Source organism: Ptychodera flava, chromosome 17 (genome assembly GCF_041260155.1).
Source record: "Ptychodera flava strain L36383 chromosome 17, AS_Pfla_20210202, whole genome shotgun sequence".
In the NCBI taxonomy this organism is placed as follows: domain Eukaryota; kingdom Metazoa; phylum Hemichordata; class Enteropneusta; family Ptychoderidae; genus Ptychodera; species Ptychodera flava.
Genome location: NC_091944.1, coordinates 24,844,540 through 24,865,082, shown reverse-complemented (window position 1 = coordinate 24,865,082; position 20,543 = coordinate 24,844,540). Strand labels below are relative to the sequence as shown.

The following is a 20,543-nucleotide window of genomic DNA, read 5'->3' as shown; positions in this document are numbered from 1 at the left end:
CTGAAGTGGCAATGATTCGCGAATCAAAGAACCAAATTTAAACTCTTGCTAATTAACTCGTGCAATAAACTTGGACAAACATATACTCGTACAAAATGCAGTTTCAAATGACCTTTTTAGATGATTTGGTGCATTTTTCATACTGTTATTATCAGAGATTGTTAACTCCCGTTCGCTTTCTTGAATTTGTCAAATACTGAAGTCTCATTGGGATCCCCTAAATGTACTCGCAATGATTGACTAATGCACGTACACAATATCCACGAGCAGTTAATGCTCTCCACAAATACTTTAAAAATATACAATTTTGATAAGTACATTTGTTGAGTACATTTTGCATTGCATTGAATCCCAATGTTTTTAAAATGACTAAAGCTTGCAGAGAAACATTACTCATAGCTATTTGTAGCTTAGGTACAGTGAAATCGTAAGTCCCGCGTGCGTCAGAACGACAGCCAAGAGCTCAGAAAGTCTGGTTGCAACCGTTGGAATATTATAAGGTTATTCACAAATACAGGGATTTACATCCGAGTACATCGTACATCCGGGCTATTGCCCGAAACGCAGTGTTCAAGCAATACCGTATTGTTACACGCCTTTCTAGTCGAATTTCATCGGAAAAGACGAAAGGTTTGAGAATGCCCAGCCGTATACTGCATTGAGCGATCGCTATCAGACTTGACAACGCGTTCATCGCCTCAGCTTAGCGTACAGAAGGAAATTTCAACCGAGCAGAGTAGTGTTCGTGCTACAAGTTGCATTATCATATACCTAGATTCACGTACCCATGTAAACCTATGGGAAAAGGCGCTCTTACAGGTGTGTAATAAGTTGCCTTATCATATACCCATGCCCATATTGCTACATCCTAGTGACGTTCACCGTAAAATATCAGCCGTGATATTTCACGGTAAACGTCGAGATATGCACGATGAACGTCATCAGTTTTAGAGTTTTCCCGAACTACATTAGCAGTTTGTTGGTAAACAACGTAAACAACAAAATGGATGCCGCTCCCCGCCTGCGAAGCGATGTCGCCGACGTAAAAACTTGAAGGGCTACGAGGAACACGGGTATTTCTGGTTGCAAAATACGGAAATATCACGTTGAGTTTTGAAATGTTTTCCCATGGTATTTTTTTGGTCAAGTTCCAGCAAACATTCTGCCATTCGCTCGGCTTCGGCACTGTGCACGGTCTCCACCAGGGGTCTCCACCGAACAAGTAGTGAGCGCGTGGCGTGACAGCGATGTCGCGCGCGCGACGACTGTTGACATGGCAACTCTAAAGGTAAACTAACAAAATGGCGTCCCCTCTCCGCGCGAGCTCCGTGCCGTACGACGATCGAAATCAGGATAGATTTAAAGCTGAGCAGTTTTTGATCGGTTACAGTTGTACTAGCATATTGCACCTTAAAATGTTCCTTCTGTATGACGATTTTTGTATCCCGGTGTCTTTCTTCTTGGGTTTCATTGAGATATGGACGACTTGCAGCTATGTCGCGCGTGATGTTGACATCTTCGTCGTATACTTTATGAATGAAGCCTGTTCACATAAACATTCTGATATTATTGCGCAAGGTGTAATAAAGTAAAGCCTCAAAATTAAAGGTTTTTCGTTCTATTAGTAAATATTCCCTAAAATTATGGGCATGGGTATATGATAAATCGGTTATTACCCAATATCGCCTGTTCCTTGTGTCGTATCAGCATTCGTGTCATTTGTGCTGCGTCAGACACTCGACTTCGTCTCGTGTCTGACGCAGCACAAATGACACTCATGCTGATACGACACAGGAACAGGCGATATTGGGTAATAACCTCTAATTATCACGCCCAGGCACACTTTGCCCAAATAAGGTAGTGTGCGCGCTTTTTCGAACTTTTTCGTTGTCGTTGCTACGCGCGTTGCTATCCACGTACATTCCATTCGAAAGCACGTCAGCGCGAGATTCGAACCCGTTTCTATGCGCTTCGCTCGTAGTTTTGAAGCAAATTGTAGACAGTTCGAATCTTATTCCGATCAAAATTGGTTTAAAACAAGTGCTTGATAGTCTCCTCTCAATGTTTTGCTGAGAAAGTGTATTTTAATGAGCAGGATCAACTACTCATCTGTGCTCATTCTGTAGTGACATTGGCGTTCGCATAGAACAAGCTCGCGACGCGTTCCACAACAGAACAAATGACAACATCGTACATATTAATACGCAAAGTGGCGTGGCTCATGTTTTGTTTTTAATTTACGCAAATAACTTTAACAAAATTTTATTGATAAATACTGAAACATATCACGACCGTTCAATAGGTATATGATAAAACCTTTACGGCCCAGATACGGGTTTTGCGGACCTCGGTCGTACGGCGTACGGGCCCTCGCACGCTCGGGCCTTTCCGCCGTACAACCTCGGTCCGCAAAACCGTATCAGGGCCGTAAAGATTAGCATAATTTCGTAGATTCACAGGTTTTGGAGTTTACATGATTCACTGCTTTACTTGATGATCATTATATTTATTCTTTTAAATATAGCGAAAGATTGTCTTCTTTTCCCTGTGTTTCATAAAACTGCTATGAAGTCAGCGGTCAAATATCATCCAATAACACCAAAAGTTATTGTAGTTTTCGTCGATGTTATTGGACTTTGCGACGTGTATACCGAAACATAATGTACGATAAAACTCTCTATATATAGGTTGCAGACGTTGGTGTATTATAAGAATAATTATAGTACTCTGGTGATTATGTTCGTGATATAACAGTTTCACGCTCTGTGCAATAATTTACTGGCTTTGCCCATTCTTGACACGTAGGCCTAAATCATTGCCTAAAAGAATTATCGACTCTTTGACATACTGCAGGCAGCAGTCATTATTTAAATAATAACACATGAGAGCGAGGGCAATATCACGATTTGTGACACACCTCATCCGCAGTCTGTATTCTAATTCGCCAGTTGATAGTCACGTGGGATGCATTCTTTTTGTGCTGATCCACGTAAACGACGTCATCAGGCATCATTTGTTGGAACTGTTGCCTGCCAGGCATCAGTTCCGAAAAATGATGGCCGCTGACGTCAAAAACGACATTGACGCGTGTGCGACCGGAATGTAAACAAAGATGTCGTCTGGGGCCGATCGAAACGATAGTCGAGAAATTTCTCGGTTTATCCTACTTTCTGAAGAAGAACTGAATGCTCTGGTTTCCAACAAGGACTCGAAGCGAACGGAAACGATAATCAAAGGTGCATTGAACGTTCTGAAGTATTGCGATCCGGCCCAGTTAGGAAAACGTTTTTTTGCCGAACCACTTCAACATATTACATCATTCATGCGACAAGTTTTGTGTATAGTTAAATAATAACACATGAGAGCGAGGGCAATATCACGATTTATTGCCTGCCCAAGGGATGGTGGTCATGATCGAAATATTGATGATGCCCGAGCCGTAGGCGAGGGCATCATCAATATTTCGATCATGACCACCAGCCCGAGGGCAGGCAAAAAATCGTGATCTTGCCCTAGCTCTCATGTGTTATTATTTTTATTACACCGAACAAACTTCTTCGAGTACAGTTCGCCTTTCTGCATGAGTCCGGACCTCAGCGTAAAATGTTGTCAGTGCCGAGTCTAGGTTTGCCGCTAAAGTTTGCCGATCTCCTCGGTGGCGTATCCAAATTTGTTGCTTGCATAGTCGCTGAACACAGAAATTTCATTCCTTGTTGCCATTTTCGTTCGTTTGCTGTTTACTTGCATTAAAATATCGTCTAACTGTGCCGGTGACAGCTCTGCATGACGTTTCGCAGCCATAAGTTGCCAACTGCAAAGTGCAACAAGCGAACGACAATTTGTTTTGCGCAGAAAGGATGCGCAGTAAGTTAATGACGTCATCCATGTAATATCAAATGCAGAGGGCATCATCAAGTTCGCAGAGGGCATCATCACATTCGCAGAGGGCATCATCACGTTCTTTTACATGTCACGTGAGTCGTGTTTAACCAATGGCAGTGCACGCTGAATGAGTGAGGTGTAACAATACGTTCTTATGCATGGCTGCGAATGAGAACGTGTTACAAAACACATATTGACTGGCCATGAGGGCTACAGCATACGTCTTTAAGCCCTCGGGCCTGTGAGTCACCCCAAAACAGGCTGTTTCCCGAGGCCGTAGGGGTAACTCAAAGTCCCTCGGGGTACAGACGTATGCTGTTGCCCATGCATGGCCAGTCAATATGTGTATATTGTTGCCTGCCCAAGGATGGTGGTCATGATCGAAATATTGATGATGCCCTCGCCTACGGCTCGGGCATCATCAGTATTTCGATCTTGACCACCAGCCCGAGGGATGGCAAAAAATCGTGATATTGCCCTAGCTCTCATGTGTTATTATTTTTATTACACGGAACAAGCAAACATGCAAAGAAAACAAAAAACACAAAGACTTCTTCTAGTACAGTTCGCATTCTGAGTCTGGACCTCAGCGTAAAATGTTGTCACTGCCGAGTCTAGGCTTGCCGCTAAAGTTTGCCGATCTCCTCGGTGCGTATCCAAATTTGTTGGCTTGCATAGTCGCTGAACACAGAAATTGCATTCCTTATTGCCATTTTCGTTCGTTTGTTGTTTCCTTGCATCAAAAAATAGTCTAACTGTGACAGCTCTGCATGACGTTTCGCAGCCATAAGTTGCCGTCTGCAAAGTACAACAAGCGAACGACAATGTTTTGCGCAGAAAGGATGCGCAGTAAGTAAAATGACGTCATCCATGTAATATCAAATGCAGAGGGTATCATCAACTTCGCAGAGGGCATCATCACATTCGCAGAGGGCATCATCACGTTCTTTTACATGTCACGTGAGTCGTGTTTAACCAATGGCAGTGCACGCTGAATGAGTAAGGTGTAATAAAATTTATTATCAGCTTGAGCCGCCCTAACTTTAAGTTCGCCACTATATGCCATGTTTTTTCCTTTCATCCTATATATTTATCCCTTTTGGAAGCGGCACCTTACAAATACACTACTTAATTTATTAACATTGGTCTACAAATATAATGTGACTTGAAATTGATATATCCCATCTCTTGAGCCTCAGGTACAGAGCATCGCCAGGGTTGAATTTCTTGTATTAATGTTTATCTTATCACACATTGATGTGTTTATGAAAGTCACTTTTAATACTAGGGGCACAATTTAGATATAATAACTGTCTTAATTATGCATCGTTTGTTTGTTGTTTAGTCTGGATGGGATTGAATTCAATTACACAGAAACTATGGTAATTTCAGTCATCTCAAATGGTATTCTTGTCTTCATGGGCGGCAGGTCAACAGTCTTTTGTGACAAAACGTTTTAATATATACATAATTTCAAATTGAATACAGAAAACGAGTTTTGTAAAAACACCGAATTTCTAAAAGGCTATATATTAGCAGGACTTCCAATTAACATTATTCAATAAACGACTTTTTCCCTAAGGAGACATTCGCCACACTTTATGTACTAATGCAACAAGATCGCTTGTTATTGCACCATTCAGAACGATCGTTGAACCGAGCTTTGCTTACGGCAATAAGTAGTATCTCCTTTATCATAGCCTTATTGTCTCAGGGTATTGGATTCAAGCTTTTTTGCGTTATCCTTTTCAGATATTATTCCCACGTTTATAGAATAATCTTGTATCTACATATATGTTACAACAAAATAAATTCCCACGGGGAAATAAATTTTTAGTTAACATTTTACATTTTTTAATTTATAATTCAATTCAATTCAATTCAATTCAATTCAATAGAACTTTATTTATCCCAAACACGGGCAATTAAAAAGCGTGGCTCAAATACAACATCAAAAATATATAATACAAATTTACAAAATGGTAGGAGACGCAGGACTATACAAAAAACAGTTTAGGAATCATTTAAAAGCCGCACAGCGGTTGGAATGAATGACAACTTGCGCCGGTTTGACCTGCAAGCCGGGTATCTAAAACGCCGACCAGAGGGAAGTGTGTCGAACTCTGCTGATAAAATATGATCACTAGACAAAAGAATTGAGCGGGCTTTCCTGAGTACTTGCTGATTATAAAACGTAGAAAGACTTCTCTGGGGTATACCAATTAGTTTTGAGCTAAGTGAAACAATTCTATCAAGTGAAGTTTTGTTTTTAACAGACAGATTTTGATACCAACAAATGAATGAAAATGAGATAACGCTTTCAATGTAAGATTTATAAAAAAGAGATAAAATTTGTCTATCAACCATGAATGACGCAGTTTCCTTAAAAAGTACAATCTTTGCTGCCCCTTCTTCAGTATAGCATCGGTGTTATGATCCCATTTCAATTTGTTGTCAAATATTGAACCAAAGTATGTATACTTCGAAACAATCTCGACTTCTTGATCGTGAACAATGGACGTAGGAGGGTTGCGTTCTTGCCTCCTAAAATCAATTATCATTTCCTTAGTTTTCTTAACATTTAAGTTTAGATACGAATTATCACACCACTCAACAAACTCACTAAGACGGGACCATGATGACATTCTGATCCCTGTAGAAGTGTAAGCAGAGCACTATCGTCAGCAAACTTAACAAGATGGCTACCTTCATGTGTACTTCTACAATCACTCATATATCTACATAAGACGATGATGTATGCGCGAGATCAACTTGTTTTTTTCACAAAAGTAACTCTCTCTCTCTCTCTCTCTCTCTCTCTCTCTCTCTCTCTCTCTCTCTCTCTCTCTCTCTCTCTCTCTCTCTCTCTCTCTCTCTCTCTCTCTCTCTCTCTCTCTCTCTCTCCAACACTTGATAAACATGCTTTGTTTGTCAAATTTGATACATAAATTGTACTGGACAACTCATCTGCATAATCATATCTCACTCTCTGTACCCTTATAAGTTCCAAAAGATAAAATATGGCTAGTATTATTGTATTATTGTTCACATTCCTTTGGATGTCGAAAGAATGTCCTACAATAGCTACCTTTAATAGCATAAACGGCTCTCAATGCAGGTCTGTATTGATGGGACAACTGTATCAATGGCCATTGTCGAATTCCTCAATCAACTTTCCCAGCCAGCATACCAGAATACATCAACGTGTGATACGTGCCTTACACGTGGCACGATTTTATCATTTGTTTGCATAGATAATATGCATTGTTTTACTGTCGAGAACAGAATTAAGGAATTGGATGACAGTCGTGACATTACAATCAATAGATGTTGTTAATTGAGTGCCTTTACTCATGCAAATCGCATATTTCGCGGCGAGCGGCTCACGACCAATGATCAGTTGAAAATGTCAACGCTCAAAAATGATCCGTGCATAGGGACAGAGATTCGTTGTTCACGGTATCACGTTTTATCTGGTAAGTCACGAAGGTGATTAATTTTCCTAATAGCATTTTAGTTCATTCGGTCACTCAATGCACGCGACAGGCGTCAATTAAGTGGGTCGTCGTTTGACTGCGGTTTTCAACTTTCCACAGGCGCCGTCATTCCCGACGAAGTCAATGCGTGACTAACGATACGACTTCCATGCATTCCGCCGATGACTTATATTGCAGTTTAAATCATCTGATTCGTGAGGAAAATTTTCCGTGACAGGAGCTCGGATGTTCTTTCAATGCACGGGAAAAAACTTCCGGCGCCTGACCCCTTCCTATAAACGTCGTTAAAACTTTGTAACAAGCGTTCAGCAAACACCTAATAGAGTCGTAGCAAAGACTGAGAAGAGTCAACGGACACGTTATAATATTTTGCTTTTGGGATTGATAATTTTCTAGTTTATCACTAAAAGTGTAGCATGGGAGTCTTGCTAAGATCCCTTTCATCACATTTTGCTTTTTCCGTTAAAATAAAATACTTTTTTTAATGAAAGCACCAACGCAAACGCTTTTAATTCTGGTTAACCCTGACCTTTTTACAAACCGACGAGACCCGAAACAATTTCAACGACGCACTTGGTGTAATACCAGTTAGAAATGTACAAGAATTACATTGATTTCCGAGGTAGACCAGATGGAAGTCTTTCTATGTAGCAGAATGTGTTTGACTTCATATTTTGTCTCGAAATATAACGTCAAAGAAACATAGTTCATTTACAAATAAGAGGGTTAGATCATCATCTTGTTACAAATGTAGTTTCTTTTGTGACATCCAATAGGCACATTTTGTTTCAGTTATGGTCCTTCTGACTCATCTTCAACCAATCAAAGACAGGTAACTTTGTACAAAAGCACTTGTATTCCGGCACGATTTCCCCCGGTTCTTAGGTGTAACAGGTATAAATTTACACACACAAGTACATGTAACGCAGCTCTCACTGCTCGAGCTGGTCATTACACTGTCTCCCACCAATACTCTTACTTGTGTAGTTATTGTAGGTAAAGGTAGCTAGCACCTCGAAATTCAAAGACTTAAATTTTTGCTAGAACTTTCCGAAAGGAAACTTTCAACCACCCCTATCGAAATCAAACATCAGGTATCATGGTACTAGAAAAACAATTTACAAGTTAGTATTTACAGATACTCGAAATTCTAAATGACCGTTATCCCTGTGTAACTCTACGGCTAAAAGGAACATTTTCGATTTTGAAATAAACAACGGAAGTCGATGAAAAGGTTACTATCTCCGAGAGCTTCAAAATGATCCAAGCACGTGGTAGAAATAATGACAAAACTTCTGTCCCTTTAACAACTATAATATGCTTGCAATAGACTACGAGTATGTATGTATATATATATATATATATATATATATATATATATATATATATATATATATATATATATATATATATATATATATATATATATATCCAGAGTTAATTGCAAGATGCCATTAAAATCACACATTATTTGAAGCGCTTTCAAAATCTCGCGCGAGGTTTTACATTGGAAGGAAACAGAAGTCATAAACTGGATGGGGCGGGTCGGCTTATATGAAAGAAATGGACGTGCATGTTTCCCTTCAGGTGTAATAATGTAGACATGTGCAGGAAAGGCCGTACGATGCACGCTATAATATCATTCCAGATGATATCTTGCGAATTGGTGGAGGTGTTCTGGGATGGGAAATTGCTAATCTGTTCAAAAATCATACATAGCTTAAGCCCTTATCACGTCATGCCGCGAGACTATTTCTTAACAGACGCGAATGCTTACATACAGCGACGAGTACAGTAACCGTGAGAAATACCTCATTCTTTCTCTTCTATAGCGCTCGCCTATGGTAAATACATGAGGCAAATAATTCACTGTAGCTACCTTGTACCTCAGTATAGATAAGTATAATTCATAATTCTAAGTGACTGATGAGACCACTCATTTGTATTGATCACTGTGGATCTATACGTCACGTAATATCTACCTCGTTATCATACAGTGTATGTTAATGAAGATATGTCTGTAACAGCTGACCCGGCTGTCACTTGGTTACACCTGTAGCTCTACCTTAAGTTTGAGCTTCTCTTCATAGTCCCGCATTTTATTATCGCATGTTAATGTAAATTTGCGCGTTCTATCTATCTATCTATCTATCTATCTATCTATCTATCTATCTATCTATCTATCTATCTATCTATCTATCTATCTCTATCTATCTATCTATCTATCTATCTATCTATCTATCTGACAATCTATCTGTATATATATATATAGAGAGAGAGAGAGATAGATAGATAGATAGATAGATAGATAGATAGATAGATAGATAGATAGATAGATAGATATATCTTACAACATTTAAAGCGCGCCAGTGATTTGCGAAAAAATGAGTAAAATCATTTTGATGTTCTTGTAGAGCAAATGCCTAACGACTACTCGAATAATAATCGAATTTGCCATATTGTGAACACGTATTTTTTGAGCTACTGTACTGTGATAATCATAATCGTCACACGTTTTTAAAATATATAAGCGTCTAAAATTGACTCTGTGTACCTTAATAACTTACTCGACGATTAGATCAAAATAAACATGAAACGGTTATTATTGTTTTTCCCCATAGCGTCTGTTGTCTTGATAATGTAGTGTAGATAAGTATCTATTTTTGCCTGAGCTCTACATCCGAAGCATAGCGTTGAATTTGGGTATTTTAAACTTGATTTTTTGTCAAATTTTGAAGGACTTTGTTTATGAGCAAAATATAAAAGGATGCTTTAGATTTGCAGCAGTTAGATCAAATTTTTGAAAAACATGGTCCTTGGACGAGCATTTTGTGTGCAACCAACCCATCGAAAACGATGTAGTTCAGGCAAAGGTCCAAAAGCGGTAAATAGATCAGAAACACCTTTTCATATATTGTTTTGATAATTTTAGCGTCATGTTTATCAGGCATAACCTTAAACCTTCAAAATACTGCAATGGTAAGGAAGCACTTAAACGTGCGGTATCGTAACCGTATACAAACATTTTTACTGACACCACAGATGAGAAAGCTAGTATGCGCCAAAATGTTATGGTAATGACCAACGACTGCATTAAACTCGTCAAATGACTTAACGACTGTATTTACAAACTCGAGAGTCATTGTTTGAGTACAAGGTTCCATTTGTAAATGAATGCCATGACATTAAAAACTCATTAATCCTATGAGTGCTGTAAATTTTCCCGCCGAAATTTAAGGGCAAAATTTTACTAATTTTTGTAAACCGTTTGTAGTTTTGACAAATTTTGACCAAAATGGACATCACTTTCCATTTGCTACAATTTTGATCAAAATTTTGAAAAAATTTGTAAAAATTGTCTTGGTTACATTTTGTAAAAGCGACAGAAATTGACTTTGGCGCTGAATAAGGGTTAAAATGTGATGGACTTTGTCCTTCCTCCGAACTCTATTTAAACCAAAATAAAACTTGTCTACGTATTAGTTGACGCATAATAATACACCGTGACACGCTCGTTTCTCTTATATGAATACCTGTAGACACCAAAGCGTTCTTTTGGCCTGTTTCTCTGATGAATGAGTAGCGCGGAATAAAACTACTACGGCGTTCGGGTGTTCAACGTGCAAAATATCTAAAATTAATGTGTTTATGTTCTTAAGGAACAATACTGACTCAGGCACAACGACAGGAGCAGGGGCAAAGAGCTCAGTCAAATTCCTTTATCATGATTTTATTCAACTTAACATGCAGCCACATCACAAAAACAAAAATAACACAATTATACGGTGTCGCTCAAATTTGATCAGAATTGGTACATACCAAGATCAACAATAAGTGTTATTTCTATCTGTTCAGTGCAGGAAAATTATACGTTGATGTTATGACAATTTCTGCACAGTACAACCAAAAAACAACAAGAAATATTTAAACCAGAAAATTAAGAATGACAAAAGTAAATAAGGTCTGAAACTTTAGGTACTGAACGTCAACTTTAGCAACATGCATGGCAGAGAATGTTTCAACCATGGATGTACAAAAATAGACATCCATATGGTTTCAGCAGATCTGTTTAATATGTCACAGTTCGTACAGGAAATGAACAATCAGCTGTTTCAGTTACTGCTAACCATCCCTAACATAATAGGTACCCTGCATACAAATAGGTTAAAGGTCAAAATCCTCTTATTCAGATGTGTGGGCTGATTCAGTTCACTGCCACCACTCCTGCACACTTGCAGTATTTCCCTTTTTCTTACCTCATTTGCACATTTTTGATACTGATGTGTTCATTTGAACAAATTCACATCTCAACCCCTACATCTACCTGACACCAAATACTGAGACGGTAGCTTTGGCGGTATGGGAGCCTTTGTGTCTGACGGACATACATCCGCACATACCCACAAATATACAGATATACAGACGCACTCAGACTCATCATATAAGCTCTTTTTGGTATTTATATATAAAACCAAATATGAGCTAAAAATCAAACATATATATAACACTTTCAAACAAATGTATTCATAAAGTACAGAACAAAACAAAAAGACGTTAAGACTGATTACGGCAAAAGGAAGAAATACATCTTTGCAGCTGGTTTGTCGCGGCAAATAATGAGGAAAAACAAATAAAATCGGCAAAATGGAAGCGACGATGCCAAATTCTTTCCGGCCGTAAGTAAGTCACCTAATTGAATTGAGTGATAAAAACAAAGTGAAAACATGACACGGAAAGGCGAACTCGTTGAAGCTGGGTCACCTTGCGTATTATTGTACAGTAACATATACATCTAAACTCCAGATGGCTGTTCGGGTGTTGCTAAATTTGGTCAATTAGGTTAAGGCTTTGTATGATGTTATTATTGACTACAAGTGACAAAACATGCATGTACCAATTAAAACTCTTATCTATACATATACATGGAGGCAAGAAGTATTACCCCTGTTTAACGAGAAAAAGTCTGAAATACGCTGGTATAGAGCTCCGAAAGCAATATCGTTGCTGGCTTTAGAAATAAATCGAGTAAGAAATAAGTAATTAAATGATTAATTGAACATGATTGGGCCGGAGTATTATCCATTGATAGGACTGTGCACTAACATGCCCAGAACTTATGTCAAAGATGCGCCTTATAAAATTCCGCTGAAGTCAGGAAGCATGTTGTTATGGTAACTGTTAGCGGTGAACACCATACAGAAAAAAGATCAATTATTGATGTTTGCAATCGTTTTTTCCAGCTAAATTTTAGTACAACAATTTATTAATTATTATAAATGTTTCTGAATTTTTTGATAATTTTGCACCAAAAGAATATTACATTTCATTGGTTAGTTTTTTTATCAAAGTGTTGGCAAAAATCTGAAAAAATTGACTAGAGTATATATTATAAAGGCGACAAAAAAGATGTAAAGATGTTCAGAGCGGGTACTCTTTCCCAAAATCTGAATTGGCATGTCGAATACGGAATGATTATACCACAGACGTACTCATGGGAAGATACGTGCTTTTGCTTCATTGAAGCAAGTCTGTTTACGCGTTTCTTCATGATTGCCTTCGAATATGGTGATTTTTTTTAATTTAACGCTATATAATACGTGCATGTGCCTCGGGGACAAGATATTGAGACTCCCAATCATTCACAATACCTTTTAGTCTGCCATATGTTGGAGCTCATTTTCACCTGCTTGTATGAGCGAAAATAGAAAACACTATTTTCTCCATAGAATTGGCACAGGGATGGCGGCCATTTTGAATTTCAAGTATCGGTATAAATATTGTGTAATTTGTTTCTCTAGGAACGATTTTTGCCCGATGACCCTCTGATTTTGTTCTTCTTGATTTTGAAAGGCAAAGATTTAAAAGTTTCCGTGCGGAAAGTTTACAAGCATAAGTTTCAGTCTTTTGATTCAGAGGTTCGATCCAGCCTAGTTCGTCGAGGTAGAACAAATAGATCGATGACAGTTCTGTTGCGAAGCAAAATCCAACATAATATTGCTTGCTTGTCTCTAGCTAGGTCAGTTTGCAGTTTCCTTAAGTGAATTGTAAACACACGGTAAAAATTAAAATTGCATTATTGATATGCGTGTTCCTTATAATACGCCAAAGTGAAACTTAAACGAGGTATTGCAGGTATATGCATATTCAGAGAAAAAAGCCTACGGCATATTTTTTCCAAGCAAGATTGTCGCATATGGGAAATATCGCCCGCTAGCTGAAATGATCTACGCAAATTATTCCAATTTGAAAGCTCAAACTCTCGACGATACATGACCAGAATGAGTTATGCCTGTACCCTAGGGTTCACACTGCCATTAAGTCAACTCGCCATGCCTTAAGTGACACGTTCAGATTAATTGTTCAGTATGCAAATTAAGGAATGTTGCAGATAATGTAATTAACAAGAGGCAACAAATATCTTACCCAGCAAATGCTGACGGTGTATGGAAATTCATTCTTCAGAAATATGTTGCAAACATGATTGAGACACTGAATAATTCAAATGAATGGTGTGAGTTTACCAGGGATCGCAGTCCTCATGATTGCTACCCATCTTAAAGGTTTTATAAAATATTCAGAAATGTGACCCAATTTTCGTGTTCTGCAACATACTGTAATTCACTCCTTGTGTCTGGAAAAGCAGACAATTAAACACGCTCACGACAAACGCTACTCCTTTGACCTCAGGTCAATTATGAAATAAGGGGTCGTGGAAAAATTTATAAGCTGCTGACAAAATTTTAAATAACAAACACTTCAACGAAATTTTAGCAGTGTTTTAATAGTAAGCATATCATTACGTCGCCTATCCGCGACATACAGTTATTGCAAATTTGCGAACGATAATCGAAAAAAAACCCGTTAAGGATCCCCTCCTCCGGCAGTGCATTATGTTAATCGTGAGCACGTTTTCATCATCTAAGGACCCTAAGGCATCACATCACCACAAGTAAAATATCGACAACTTTGAACGGCCGTTTTGAACTTTCCAGAGCAGTCAATTAATCTGCTTGACGTGTTTGGTACAACCTCCAGCGATGTGATCTTTTCTGTGGATAAGTCTAACGAAGACATTGCTATTAAGTACGTCATAGGTCTCTGGCGCCTGGAAAGTGCTCGTCGTCACAAGTTAAGGATGTAAGGACTTCGCACGCACGTCACACACATACATATATTAATTTAATTTTGCTGTCACAGGGGGAAACAAGGCATTCAAGAGTTTATTCCTCCATTATTGGCAGTTATGCCCCTAGAAAGGTAAAAACATAATTTCTGTTCAAACATTCCCCTTCGAAACTTTCACCTATTCTAAAATCTCTTACTACATCAAAAATAAAAATCAGGGGTCACCACGCAAAGTTTCATATTATAAGAGAAACAAATTACCTAATATTTACCGATACCTGAAATTCAAAATGTCCGCCGTTCTTGTGTTCATGATAAAAAATTTATTTTTGATTTTTGATTTAAGGAAAACTAAGACGGTGATTTTTTTCTTACGCCAAGAGTTTTAAATTGAGCCCCCACAAGTGATAGATCAGAAAAGAATTAAATTGTAGAAATCCGAGAGCACGAATATCTGTCCCCGAGGCACGTTCTACCTTAACGGCTGTTTTTTACAGACTCCTACATGTATGAATGTTTAATTTGTAACCTCTTGGTCTGTTCACTGTATGATGTAGTCGTCTTACACGACTTTTGAGATCAACTTAGGCGGTCATACATTGTATGAGCTGTTTCAAGTAGCGAGAATTGGCAAAATATCACGCAAAGATCCAGTTAATAAGTGTTGGGGCGGAAACATGCCATTCCTGCTACATTCACCAGACATGTTCATTCTTAAAGAATTTCCTGATTCAAGAATGATTCGCTGAAGCGCAGCTGTCATCTCACTTATATTTATAAATAATTCACGATTGTAAAGCTTACCACATCACAAATTATCCCTACGTGCCACGTATTACTATCTTTCATCGAATTTTATACTTTTCAATGATTTAGTGTCCGCTTGCTATGGGCCGGTCAATCTACTAATCTTACGATTGTTATTTAAAGGCCTGGGTTTATCATCAGGTTTATCTATTTAGTTGATAAAAAATTTAATGGCGAATATTGGCAAAGTGTTGACGAGCTCTTGACACATCCGACAGATGCGAGAACCATGGATTGTGATAAGGGTCCCTTGAAGTACTGGCAAAGTCATGCGACTTCGCAAAGCTATTCCATATACATCTGCCTTTACTCTGAACCTCGTCAAATCCTATGCAATATTACAAAAACACTGCATAACTGAAACTCAATTTTTTTAGATGTGTACAAAGCGGGCGAGCAAAAAAAACTAACATGGCTTATCTTACCGTATAGACATTACTTGTGCTAAATAATGACAAAACAATAGGTCTTTCATATTTATTTCTTTTCCAAGAAAGAGTTGCGCACATGAACTTCAAGTATGTTTGCCGGGCATTATCACCAAGGTTTTATCTTTGGCCATGTGTGGAAAGAGCGTCCTGGCTCTACAGTCAGCAGGGTATTTGTTCAGATTATTTTGACTGAGTTTTATCGTGCGATTATGACCATGCCATTTTTAAACATGTTCAATGTTGTTGATATTGTCTCACAAGCCTATCCTGTGTCAGACACTTTGAAATTTAATATGTCGGTTACTTAACTTTTATTTCTCCGGTATCAGTGATGACGCTTTGGGGTATAGAGCTGGGTAGGCTGGGAATATCGTATTATCCGTGTTACAGTCATCCGACGAAAGTTTTCGAAGTGCAAAAATCCCACAATGAAATTCAACGTTTGGAACCCCCACCCACCCACCCACACACTCACACACACATAGGTTGTTGGAAGTATAAACTTCTGACAGTTTTTGAACAACAAACTTTTCAAAACAACGTTTGATGAGAAACTGAGAGTATCATGCCTCGGACTGTGGCGCACAGTAATATTTAGACTCACCACAACAACCTGAGGATAATCGAAATAGAGCTACCCCTTCTACGCAATAAGCTTCGTTTGTCGGGCATGTGACAAAAGTCGTCCAGAGCTCCAGACTGATTAGCGGCAAAAGATGGGACGTTTTGATTATTTTGTCCAATTAGAACCAGTCGTGCATTAGTACGCTTTATTGACAATTTGCAGGCGGAAGTCTCAAAGGCTTGTCATTCCGATACAGTTTATGAACATACAACATCGGTGATGTTGAGGAACTTTCATTCATTTCATTGTGTCTTAAAACCTGACTTGCCCATGAACACAATAGCAATTTAACACAAAGCAACGACAACGAGCGGGCAATAGAAATTGTCATCGTCGTCGTCGTCGTCGTCGCTGCCGAAGCCGCCGCCGTCTTCATCATCATCATCATCATCATCATCATCATTATCGCAATCGTCTTCATCGCCAAATAAAATGTCTCAAACGTGTTTTTTTGTTGTTGAATGACATTTTTACCTTCTATTGCTATGTTTTAATCTAAATATTATAAAATTCGGGATACATAAGTTATACAGGCACATCAACATAGAATAAAGCATGTTGCCGTATCTAACAAACATGTAGTACGCGTTGCACTCCCGCACTGAAATTTCCCACGATTGACGAAGAAACATTTTATGTTGATGATTCTGATTGATATTGATAACACTCCTGAACAGAAAGGGAGAAAAATCACAATCTCATAGGGCCGTTGGCCTTTGCACACTCACAGCAAGCAAAAATGAACGTGATGTTTTAATCTGTTTTAGTATGCGCTTCTAAGAGCGTTTCTTCTGTTGTTGTGGAGATAAACGTACGCATTATTCACCATTGAATGTGTATCTACCTGCATGTATCTATACATTGTGGCTTAAATGTATAGATAGTAGATAGTACATGTACAAATGAGGCTTGTGCATTTTGCCTGATTACTTTTAAATATTTAGATATTTTCCTGTACTTATCCTGTACTTATCCTGAATATTTGGTAAGTACATACAAGCCCTTATATTTATTGACGCTTTAGGGATTCCATACAGGTTGGATGATGATGATGATGATGATGATGATGATGATGATGATGATGACAAGCATATAATTCACTCTCTAATTTGACATTGCTCGGTTTTGTATCTATCGAGGGCCGGGGAGACAGAATCATCACATCAAACTTGAAAATATTTCTGTGCTGACAGGCTTAATTCGTGTCACTCTCCTGCGGCATTTTTGACTTAGAACAGCGATGAAATATTTCGATGTTCTCCAGTAATATGGAAAGAATTTCTTGTAACGAGAGGTGCACACGGCCTAAAGTAGCGATACAAGATGGATAGCCTTGTTAGCCATTATACAGTATAGAATGTTTGATGCATTTAGCTGTCCTAGTCTTTCCGTCTTTATCAAACCTATTTAAAATTACAAGCTTCGGAGACAGGAACATGATGTATCGGCTGTTAACTTTCCTCGGTTCACATATCGCTGTTGCGGCTCATCCAGGCGTATAGTAATGCTCTCTTTTTTTTCCTTTTAATGCATTATAACCAACAGCTGTCAACGTATACCGTGAAAATTTCGGACTCTCCCTTGGACAGCAGAAGCCAGCTGGCGGCTGCCCGATGCACGGCACCTAATTTTATTTTAAGTGCGTCTAATTTTATTCATTTTAAAACCATCACGCCATAAATTATTCGGTCATTTTGAAATATTTAAGCCTCGCCTTGTTAACGGCATGAACCTTTTTTCCGTTTTATATCAGGTGAAAAGTCACCCAATGATAGGTTTTGTTGACAAATTGCAATCGACGGCTCGCGACCGACTTTGACACTCGAAGGATCTGCAACAGCGAATGATGCTGAGTGGGGCATTCACGTTGGCGTAAATAACTTACGGTGTTTGTCGACATAGTAGCTGATCGGATAATAAAACTCAAGGAAAATGATGCAAACTCGAAAATAAATACATAGCGCTGAAGTTTATTCAGTGAAATTGAAGTCGTATTTCAATCTCCACCTCTGCATGTTGTGGTAACCCCATTTACATAAGCTATTCATTTTTACGAGTTATATACGTATCTTTTAAATCCACTCACCTTATGCGTTGCAAATCCGTCCTCGGATGCCAGAAATGCGGTGTTTTTAAGGCCTGCAGCGCAAAACACACTTTGAACGGGCACGGCTCGACGTGACGTGTACCGCGAGGGTGCACTACAATCCTGCTGAAACCGGCTATTGTTAAACGGCCATCTGGATATTAAGAGAATGCAGAATCTTGACACGAGTTGAACGCACCCGCTCCTACTTATGAAATGAGATTACAGGTAGAGTTAACACGGGTAGTGCGATACGCATGGCCTCGTCATGTGATGCGTTTGCACGGGCGTATCATAAACGGTAGGGGAAACACGGCGTGTGCAACAACCTGGTCGATGAATTATTAACGCGATTCGGAACAACCAGTCAGTAAATTTTACACCCACTGTAAATCTATCCTTTATGATTACGTCTCCTCGTCTCTTTTGTTTATCCAGACGACATCCATTCATTCATCGCCTCTCAACACATCACGGTATGAGAGAGAAAATATCGTCACGGTACAATCACTCGGCGCCTGTGATGCCAGCTCAGCTAATTTAAAAATTGTCACGCTCAAAGTGTCTTTTCGAATGTATTCTCTGTTATGACTACGTAAGCAACTCGTTTCACACAAACATAAAAACTCACCTGCCAAAAAAAACTCTCTCGCCGATATGTATGTCTCACTGAAGTCATATCTTGTTACCCGCCAGTTAAGATCTAATCGATGTGTACATGCGCCCCCTAGGGGTTATATTCAGATTCGGAAAACATGATAGGAATGGCTTTTCTCATAAAAGGAAAAAGTAGAACACTTATCTCCAGAAACGCATGCGTGAATAAGTGGTATTGGACATCGCGGTAAACGAGAGTGAGCCGGCTGAGGGCTAGTGCTGCCGATGATCGCCCCAGAATCTTCTCAGGCTATCGGAATAGAAATTGCACCCAGGGTTCTCCTATTGTCCTCGAGTCGTCACCCACACACGCGTAAGCCTAGAAAAAGAAGTTTGTTTCTCACCTCCGCGCGCCAACAACCCAGACATGCGGCGTCAGCCTCTTTGAATGTACGCTTCAAGAAGAGATTAAGCATTTACATGTAAAATACGATTGTGCTACGCACGGCAAAAATGTTGATATCTCTGGAATCACATTTTCACACTTGTACATTTCTGAACTATTCCACCTTTCTGAGTGTCAGAATTATCGCCGCATGTAAAAATTCTTGTTTTCGTCATGTTAATATCTAAATTCATTCATTTCGTAAGCTCAGAACAATCAACAAACTGATAAGTATATGGATAGATAAGTAGATAAGTAAATAAATAAACAAACAAATAAATATATAAGTACAGAAATAAAACAATTCAATCACTGCATCACTTTTGTGAAAGGAAAAACTACCTTTTTTACATAATATTGGCCAAAGTTAAATGATTGTGGAGTCGTTGCTAGCATATTTTGACTGAAAGCTTTAGGAATGGGATCTAGAAGGTAGGAGATGTTACATGTCGAAAGATTTACAGTGAATTTGGTTCACTGAAAGGAGAAATTATGGAGTGCGAATGCACTGAAAATCTTGGCTGTAATGACAAAAATCTCAGTCTGACAGGTCAGCAAAGTCAGAGAAGAATTCAAATGTTATCAGGTGTGCTTTGCAATGAAAGGAAAAAGGTTTTCCATTTGTCGCTAAGAAAACTATCCCCATTTGTATCCGCCGTGGCCATTAGTGTAAGAAATAATCGATAATATTCAATTTGAAGTAAATGTATGGAAATTCTCATGTTGAGTACATCCGAACAACCTGCGGTTTGGCTTTAAGAACACATTCACAATGTACATATGGCGTCAAGCGCATTCAGGTTGTATTTTCAACTGCTTTGGAGTATTAGTTCATCCATTTGACTAATATTTCCATCATCGATTAGTAAAGGCATTGCCAGGCAGCTTGGATGATTTAGGGTAAGTAGACTGATGAAGGTTAGCCATCGTAGCATGCAAAATTGGCTCTGCGGTAGAAACGGGCGGATGTTTCACTGTCAGGCCAGAGTAAGTAAGTTATTTGGTTTGCGCCCCAGCGCGCGTAGGTTTTCGTTTTGCATTCTGGATA

The 20,543-nt window shown here is 38.8% G+C and overlaps 1 protein-coding gene across 1 annotated transcript in view; it reads right to left on the bottom strand.

Moving 5' to 3' along the window:
• Window positions 1-18,640, bottom strand: part of LOC139115857 (glycine receptor subunit alpha-4-like) — a 70,945-nt gene extending 52,305 nt beyond the window's left edge. Inside the window, exon 1 of the mRNA XM_070678255.1 lies at window positions 18,454-18,640. The gene's annotated coding sequence lies outside the window, so the exon portion shown is untranslated. The remainder of the gene's footprint in view (window positions 1-18,453) is intronic.
• Between the last annotated feature and the right edge of the window lie 1,903 nt (window positions 18,641-20,543).